The sequence below is a fragment of the Gadus chalcogrammus genome, chromosome 4 (assembly GCF_026213295.1).
Source record: "Gadus chalcogrammus isolate NIFS_2021 chromosome 4, NIFS_Gcha_1.0, whole genome shotgun sequence".
NCBI classification, from domain to species: Eukaryota; Metazoa; Chordata; class Actinopteri; order Gadiformes; family Gadidae; genus Gadus; species Gadus chalcogrammus.
In genome coordinates, this window is record NC_079415.1 from 6,101,480 (window position 1) to 6,111,323 (window position 9,844).

At 44.2% G+C, this 9,844-nt stretch overlaps 1 long non-coding RNA gene across 1 annotated transcript; it reads left to right on the forward strand.

Annotated features, from left to right (window-relative positions):
* Window positions 1-3,624: 3,624 nt before the first annotated feature.
* LOC130381695 (uncharacterized) lies at window positions 3,625-7,961 on the forward strand. The gene is made up of 5 exons (XR_008895447.1): window positions 3,625-3,751; window positions 6,733-6,798; window positions 7,165-7,302; window positions 7,577-7,633; window positions 7,740-7,961. It is a non-coding gene; the product is annotated as an uncharacterized LOC130381695 (long non-coding RNA).
* The last annotated feature ends 1,883 nt before the right edge of the window (window positions 7,962-9,844 follow it).

Consider the following 9,844-nt stretch of genomic DNA (forward strand, 5'->3'; position numbering starts at 1 on the left):
GACAGAAAGACATACTGGCAGATCGACAGGCAGAAAGACAGACAGGCAGGCAGACAGACAGACATACAGGCAGATGGGGGAAGTGAGAGAGAGACATTATGCAGAGGGGGGAGGGGGAGAGGGACTCCCTCACACCCTTACCTCCGAAATAGGGTGAGGTAGACGGGGGGAGAGAGAGTTATTGGTGTACTTCCTGGTGTGGGAGAAGTAATGGTGCCTGCAAAAAAGTCGGAGTTACCGGGAATTTTTTAGGTTGGGACCTTAAGATCGGAGGAAATCGCCTTGAACACTGTTGAATCGGAGATTTCCATTTCTTGCGGAGGTTGAGCAACCCGAGCCTCCGAGTTGACGTCGCAACAATGGCTACCCATTTCATTAATAGACTAAAGTAAACTTGCAGCAAGCACTAAGAGGCGAACCTAACACCCATTCTAACATTTGCAATACATTATAGCTTACAATTACAAACATCACCGGATAAATTCTCCCTCATGTTCAACCATCACAAGCAGTTCAAATAACTGATTCATCTGATTCAGCAAAGAAGCGCAAAGAGGTCCCTGCGGACATCCAGATACTTGTTATGAAGTCTAGCCTCACAAACGAACTGTATAACCGGTTTTATGTCATAGCCTACGAACGTTTCCTGAACACTCTAATAGAAGGGAACCTTCCCTTCCTAAGGGAAGGTTTACGAAAGACCCTTCTGAACCTTCGAGCTGCTTTCAAGGCAACGTAAGGATTTACCTGCTGATGACATCACCAGTGATGACATCAACAGCTGTACTTTCCCTGGGAAAAATTAAAAAACACTTCCTGGTGCTAAATTTAGCGACGCTAAATATAAATACTAAATGTTAAATAGTTACAATTATGAAATATTAAGCAAATATATTATAGTCACAACTTTATCAATATTAAATATAGAGCCAAAATATTCAATATATTATTATAAAATATTATAAATATTATAAAACAAAATGTTGGATACAGCTATAGATATATATTCTAATAATAAAATATAAAATATATAGGGCTAAAAAATCATCTTGAAATATTAGTTATGAAATTTGAAATATAGCAAGGCTAAAAATAGATTTAGATAAAGATTTATACAATTTATAAAATTCGATAACTAAAATATAAAAATAGATTTAAATGGAGAGGAGGGGAGAGGAGGAGAGGAGTAGAGGAGAGACGGGAGGAGAGAGGAGAGAGGAGAGAGGAGAGAGGAGAGAGGAGAGAGGAGAGAGGAGAGAGGAGAGAGGAGAGAGGAGAGAGGTGAGAGGAGAGGGGAGGAGGGAGAGGAGGAGAATGGGTGACCTGGTTACTATTGTACCTTTCCGGGAACTTACAAAGCAAAACACACACACGCACGCACGCACGCACGCACACACACACACACACACACACACACACACACACACACACACACACACACACACACACACACACACACACACACACACACACACACACACACACACACACGCGCGCACCTCCTGAGTATAGGGTTAATTTACGTCATCTTGCTCATCTGAGATGTAGAGTCAGCGATTCTCTCGCAGTCACGACCCCATAACCTATTCTACCTCCTCTCTCTCCACCACCTTCACCTCCTCTTCCACCTCCACCTCTTCCTCCCCCTTCACCACAACCTTCTCCTCCTTCTCCAGTTCTCCTCCTCCCTCCCTCCTCCTCCTCCCCCTCCTCCCCCTCCCATCCACCTCCGCCACTTTGCGCGCGAGCCCTGGTTCAGCGCGGTGACATCACTCAGGTACAGCTTGGTCTGGGGAAGTTTGGAGCGCGCGATTCTTTTTTCCATAAAAGCTGGAAGTTTTGAAAGAGAGAGAGAGAGAGAGAGAGAGAGAGAGAGAGAGAGAGAGAGAGAGAGAGAGAGAGAGAGAGAGAGAGAGAGAGAGAGAGAGAGAGAGAGAGAGAGAGAGAGAGAAGGAGGGGGAGAGCCCGGGTATAAAGGGAGGGAGACGTGATCGGAGAGAGATAGAGAGCTCAGGATGAACCGCCGAGGATCAATGATCAGCTGCTGCTGCCTGGCGTTGCTCGTGCTCGCGGCCGCGGCTCAGGAGCCCTGCCGCGCGGCCACGTGCAGCCAGGAGCTTCCCGCTGATTTTGTGAGAGAAGTGTGGAGGAAAACGAAGGACCTGATCAGCTCTCTGCCGGTAATCAATAAGCGACCTATATTATCATATCAGTATGTATCTATCAATATAATATATATCATATCTATCATTATTATATAATCAGTCAAATATAAATATCTATCTATCCATATCTATATAGATATCTATAAATATATACATTAATATAAAGCATATTATCCTTGTGGTTTAAGATTAAAGTTTAAAGAATGGAATAGATATCGATAAATAATAATCTATGATATCTGTCATCTATCAATATGAATTTCAAATATATCTATCAGTATTGGTATTGCTATTTATATTATCTCTGATAGCCATCAATGTCATGATCTATAAATCAATACGTAGAGACGTAGAGAGATTCTCATGATCATCTTTGATATTTTCAAAAGGTTACTTGGCCGGTTAATGAACAACTGAATTTCTTAAATCTCAACATTTTCCGTTACTCTGTTAACTCTAGCTAACTGTTGGTATACGCCACCTAGGGGAATGTGGGTGATGTTGTTTAAACGGTTTTCTTGCATAGTTTGGTGTAAAATTATTCACAGAGCACAGAGCAGTTGGTTCAAGCGTCCATGTCCGAGATCAACACTCCGACACTCCACATCTCATGTATTTATACAGTTAAATGATTTGCATTCAAGTCAATGATATTAGGATGACACTAGTCACATTATATGCACCTCTGTAAAGAACATTTTATCGTCCAATTATTAGATGAAAAATGCGTAGCAATACATGGCTTACAAAGCAGAAGTCTCAATGGGCACGCAGTAGTTATGGTAACATGCGTTAAGCCAAGTTTATGCTTGGCTTAGGCTCAGCCATATAGGCCTACATATCTGCAGTCTAAAGCACAAATGCGTCTCTCCTGTCAATGTTCTGGCAGATTCCCTGCACAGGGTCACGTGAGACCGGTATGGAAGCGTATTGCATTGAGAAAAAATATTCTGCTTTTGTTTTTCTGAATTGAAGAGATACCTCAAATCCGCCCCAATCTGGCGGCCGTCTCTCTCGGTGCGCGTTACCACCAACTGCAGGCAATCTCGATGCGTTACCGCCCTCTGCTGGCCGTCTTTCTCAGTGCGCGTTTCCAACAACTGCTGGCCGTCTCTCTCGGTGCGTTACCGCCCACTGCAGACCGTCTCTCTCATTGCGCGTTACCATAGAATGTCTAATAGGAAGACAACTGGGACCTCTACGGATTGTCAAATCTCCTACCCTTTATGCCTCCTTTCCTTAACATTTGTGGAAAACGTCATCGGGTCAATGAGAGATGAGAAGGTGCCTCCTTTTGAACATAGGAAAAGACAGCACTGTTTAAAATGAATTCGACTCCACTTTTCCTAACCGACGTCATTGCGCGACGGCGAGTATTGCTGACCTCTAGCGTGGAACTAAAGCAAGCGCTCTTTCGATCCGTGCGTTCTTGTCATATTGATTTCAACCCTGTCTCCAACAGTGAGAATCACTTAAGTCGGAATTGGCCAACGTGAATATTTAGATACACAGAACCAATAATAAAAAGGTTTTGATTGACATCGGGAAGATTTCCCAAAATATGGATTTATTTTGAACTTATCCTGGTGAGTTTAACGTTGTTAAGCCATCACACACTGTTGAGACGTGGACACCTAGCTCATTTGTTCAAGATAGATATGTTGAACAAGGATAGGTTGACTAGAAGCGTGATGTGTCACTGTCATGAAATTGGCAAACCTCATGTAATTACGATGTTATACGTTCATGATAGCTAGCTGTGTGAGCCAAATGGCTGTTTGGTGCTATAGCCGAGTAGTCTCTATGCGCGCGTGTGTGCAGTAGTGGTGGATTCAATGATTCGTTTCCGTGACCCAGTTCGCGTGATTCAGTTCGCCACGAGGAGTCGTTCGCGAATCGTTCCTTCGTTCGTTCGTTCAGTCGAGTTTCCGGTAGCACTAACTCCCCTGAGTCTGACTGACTTAGCTGAGAACCGTGCAATGGGGTCCATTCCATGATGCGATTTACCGCTACCGGAAACCATTCTGAACGAACATGCGATTCGTGAACGACTCCTCCACGTTCAGTCGAGTTTCCGGTGAATCTGTAAATATTCTAGAACACACGGGAGTCCTGGAGCTCTATATCTAAATATTATCATATAGCCTACACAGATATCTATATCATATAATATATATTATAACGGCCAAAAGCTGTGTGAGCCGATATTATGAATCTCAAACGACCGCGTTGGGTTCTCCGACGTTCCTGGTTCTTCAACGTCCACATCAATGTGAATACACACACTGTAACGCAAGTGTTTCTTGTCGGTTCTTTGACGTGTCTTGTATTTCCACAACGAGACTGTCGTGGGGGTTATCTGAGCCATGGTTGAGAAGGAATTGGGGGAAAGGAACTTTGGTTTGACTCGCTGAAGTACATGAACTGCGACATGCCGCCGGTTGCCGCGAGGCACCATCGCCCGGCAGCGGGCAGCCGGCAGCGCGCGGTTCAGTCGACTTCAGGTTGATGTGAAAGTGGAAGAACCAGAGACGTCGCAGAACCCGACAAAGTCGTTTGTGATTCATAATATCGTCTGGAGGCGCACACAATTTGTTATATGATATAGATATCTATGTATTATATGATATTATTTAGATATAGAGCTCCAGGACTGTAACGCAAGTGTTGTACACTTCCTTGTTATTTGGATAACCGTTCTGCTGTTGGTGCGATGGCGCATAGCACGTCGGACTCTCGTCTCTGGTATTTCTACAACGAGACGAGAACATGAACCACGACATGGAGGAGAAAGGGATTGTTGGCGGCGAATGTCTCCCGCTTGAGCCCCGCGGAGGGACCACCGCCGGAGGCGGAGGTGCATAAGCGCTGCCCGGCAAAGATCCCTTTCTCCTCCTTGTCGTGGTTCATGTTCTTGAGGGAGTCAAAGCCAAAGTTCCTTCCCCCCAATTCATTCTCAACCTTGGCTGAGATAACCCCCAATACGAGTCTCGTTGTAGAAATACCAGAGACGAGAGTCCGACGTGTTATACGCCATCACACCAACAGCAGAACGGTTATCCAAATATCAAGGAAGTGTACAACACTTGCGTTACAGTCCTGGAGCTCTATATCTAAATAATATCATATAATACATAGATATCTATATCATATAACATATTGTGTGCGCCTCCAGACGATATTATGAATCACAAACGACTTTGTCGGGTTCTGCGACGTCTCTGGTTCTTCCACTTTCACATCAACATGAAGTCGACTGAACCGCGCGCTGCCGGGCCGGCTGCCCGGAAACTCGACTGAACGTGGAGGAGTCGTTCGCGATTCAGCCTAGTTTCCAGTAACGGTGAATCGCATCATGGAATGCACGCCATTGCACGGTTCTCATCTGAGTCAGTAAGACTCAGGGGAGTTAGTGCTACCGGAAACTCGTTTGTTCGTTCAGTCGAGTTTCCAGTGAATCGAATGGTGAACGAGACGACCGAACGAACGAGGGAGACGAACCGGTTCAGTTCGTTCGTCCTAAAGACTCGGTCATTCGAACCGGTTCGCGAACGAACGAGCCAACACTAGTGTGCAGTGTGCGGGTTGGGTTTTTTCACGCCCCTGATTGCCGTCGACGTGGATTCTGAGGGCTGTCCGTCTGCCTGCTTTCCATGGACTGACAGGTTTCCCTCGAGTGTAGCACAATTCCCATGTACTGAATTTCCAACTGGAGCGTGGTAGGACGTGTCAATTTTAGCTTTCGGAATTGTCCTATGAGATCTCATAGGACAATTATATTTTTCTTTTGGGGTTGTTTGATCCGACATAGGGTTATATGATCGGAATTGAACCGAATTACATGTTGTACAGCACATATGCTATAAGCAATATGTGCTATATGTTGTTACTGTGGGTTTGGGTGTAATATAATAGGATTATGAGCTACTGCAGTCCTCCTCTACGAACCCTAAGATAAAATTCCCCAGAGTGAATCCAGTGAGAGATATCATAGAACATACTTGACAATAGTGCATGCATACCCAGAGTCTGTCTAGTAGACACATAGTTTCATTAGGCTATTTTCTATAGCATTTTGCTTGACTGCTATACTTTGTTAGTGCTATAGACTACAAATAAATGTACATTATTTGCAGTTAATAATATAATAATATATATGCATATAATTTATAACAATTAACTATCTACAATCAAATCTGCGATATTTCAAGGACAAGTAGGTACATTTAGACGTCTAACTCCATAGACCCCGTTCAATCTGCACTCGCCGCGATCACCCCCAGTGGAATTCTAATAGAACTGCAACCAAGTTCGATACAATGGGGCTCAATAGAGAGTTCCAAGGTTCTCCGTAGTCGGGCTCTGACTCTACCTCCCTCTGCTGGCCGTCTCTCTCAGTGCGTCAGCGCCCTCTGCTGGCCAGATGTAAAAAGGGGCTTATTGGGAAAACGGTGGTTGATGGTAACTCCGAAGCTGTAGTGGCTGATAGGACAGCAATAATAATGGGAATATAATTTCCAAATGATAAATATGACCATAAATAAGTGTTCTGTCTTCTTGTTTGCAGAATGAAGACTCCGGGCGCTTAAGACTGCTCCCTTTCTACTGCACCAACACGTCTGTCTGCCCTCAGGTGTGTCTATCTGCCCTAAGGCACCTGTCTGTCTTTCATAGGGTCTGTCTACCTGTCTGTCTCTCTTAAGGTCCGTCTACCTGTCTGTCACTCTTAAAGTCCGTCTACCTGTCTGTCTCTCTTAAGATCTGTCTACCTGTCTGTCTGCTATAAGGTGTGTCTAGTACCTGTCTGTCTCTCCTCTAAGCTACATCTCTGTCTGCCCTCAGGTTTGTCTACCTGTCTGTCTCTCCTAAGGTCTGTCTACCTGTCTGTCTGTCTGCCCTCAGGTCTGTGTACCAGACTGTCTGTTCATGTATTTTGATGTACCTCTTTAGCCAAGGAGGTAGGCCTATATTAAGCATTTCCTCCCCCCTCCTCCCCCAGTGTCTGGGCTGGTCTGAGGTTGGTCATGTGATCAGGGTTTACCAGAAGAGAGTCTTTCGTAGTGATGTCATCAAGAAGCTCCTCCCGGAGCACTTCCATGCACTCCTGCATCGCCTCGACAAAACCCTACACGACTGTGTAAGCCCGCATGCACGCACACACACACTCGCACACACACACACACACACACACACACACACACACACACACACACACACACACACACACACACACACACACACACACACACACACACACACACACACACACACACACACACACACATACACACACACACACACACACGGCCGCACGCACACATGACCGCACGCACACATGACCGCACGCAGCATTCAAATTCTAGTGTACCCTCTGCTTGCGTCTGATTGGCTTTCCTGTTACCTGAATTCAGGCTCAGTGTCCGAAACGCTCCAAAGAAGTCCTTCAGTTTGAGAAGAAAATCAAGAGGGTAAATACCTGTCTGTCTCCCAGCCTAGCGACCTGTCTGTCTGACTAGCGACCTGTGTGTCTGACTGGCTGTCTGATCACCTGTTTGTCTACCTGTATTTCTGCAGTTCCTGAGGAAGAGGAGGGAGGAAGGTGTGTTCAAGGCGGTGAGAGAGTTCCCCTTCGTCCTCCGATGGGTCGATGAGTTGAGGGAAACTCTTCATCATTGTTCCTGATGAGGGGAACTCCAGAGTCCCTGATGATGAATCATTCAAGCTATTTATTTTATTAGGTTTTACAAAACAGTATTCAATATTTTTTTATTTATTTTATTTAATTGTATTATTAGTTTTATCGGTTCTGTATTTAAAAGTTTTACAATACAATTTTATATGAAATACATGCTGTTGTCTCCTTCTTCTGGTAGAACTTTGCCACTACAAATTATACTACAGTTTTTGCCCGTTGCTTGAACCCGTTTTGCAAAACTTTGAAACTCAACACGCAAGCAAATAAGACACAACACTTAGAAATATACCATTCACATCTGCGTCAAATTGAAACTCTGCTATCGAAACCTAACAATCCTTTGTCAAAATGTCACTGATGACAAAATGATACACACTAGACTTTCAGATCAGCAGCAATGTACTAGTCTACTTTACATTAAACACTGCAGTCTTTTATATTCACTGTTTTTTTTCAGTTCCACAGAAGGCATGTTTTCACAACAATCAAGAAATCAAATACTTAATGCTGTACATTGCAGTACAATACTTTACAGTGTAGTAAATTCAGTTTAAGCAAAAATCAACCAAAAATACACTACTGTACTGCAAACAGAAAACACAGCAATTGTGTGTGGGTTGGCTTATGGATCCTCGCCTTGTGTGCCGAATCCATCCATGGATTGAACTTACATGAATGTCTCCGCAGGCCTGTTCCATTGCCTGCAGAAGAGGCATGTGGTTGGCGTTCATATATGAGCCATCTCCAAGCCGAAAAAAAATCTTCAATAGGGTTTACAAATGGCGAAGTAAAGGGGGCAAGTATACAACTTAGAATTGTTTATGGTTGGTGAACCAGTTCCGGACCAGAATAGCCTAATGGAAACTAACATTATCCCAGACAACAACAAACCTGGGCTGCTCTGATCTGTCCTGTTCAGCTGCATCATGGAGTGCTAGAAATGTGATGATATGTTGGGTATTGTAGGGAGCTATTTTGCATGATGGTGCAGTAACCCTCGAAGGCTTATGGCGGCACACAATGATATATTTCCCCCGCGCTGCCCCGGGCGTTTGCACAATTGCCCTTTGGCCTTGTAGCTGTCTGATTGGTGTTCAGTTTTATGAGTAAGCGTTTTCAGGTGTGTATCTAAGTATTTTCAATTACCCAATGTGTTTTGTATTTTGAATAGATATGTATTCCCAATGGTACACTGAGATTTCATTTTTTAACTGTCTGATGTATGGAATAGTGTGTAGTGTGCAAGTGTGTTGCAGAAAGGAGCAAGTGTGTTGCACAATTGCAACTAAAGTGCAAAGCAGCGCTATTGTTTAAGGTATGGTTACATGTGTTTAAGGTATAGTAAATAAAACTTAAGTTGTGTTACTTTGGTCTTAGCATGTGTCTAAGGTGTACAAGCAATTGGCAAAAACTGTACACAGCTCCGTTTAGTATAACTGAGTATCACCGTCACGCCCGGGTTGAAGTCCCTGGTGCTGACCCTAGACCCCATCCAGGAGCCGGTCAGACCAGGACCCGGTCGGACCCCAGACCCCCTTAGACCAGGTGCTGGTCAGGACAGGACCCACGCAGCTCGGCCCAAAACCAACCAATCAGATCCCTTCCTTCGGCTTGTTTCTTAGCCCCTGAAGAAGTGTGCTGATTGGATGGTTTTGTGTCTCCTTACTTGTTGTGTCTTCATGGCTGAATGGGCTTTTAAGAAAAAAAATCAGCTGAATATATATAATATTATGTATACTATATATAACAACTACATACTACTATATATATACTAGTACTACGATATATAACTACTCCAAGTAGAACACTGGTAAGGTAATATTACTAGACTGCCTGTTTCTGTCTCTACTCCTGTCCGTCTGTCTTACTCTCAACATGTCTGTCTGTCTCTCTTATGGTCTGTCTGTCTGTCTTACTCTTTACATGTCTGTCTGTCTGTCTGCCTGTCTTACTCTCTAAATGTGTGTTTGTCCCTCTTATGGTC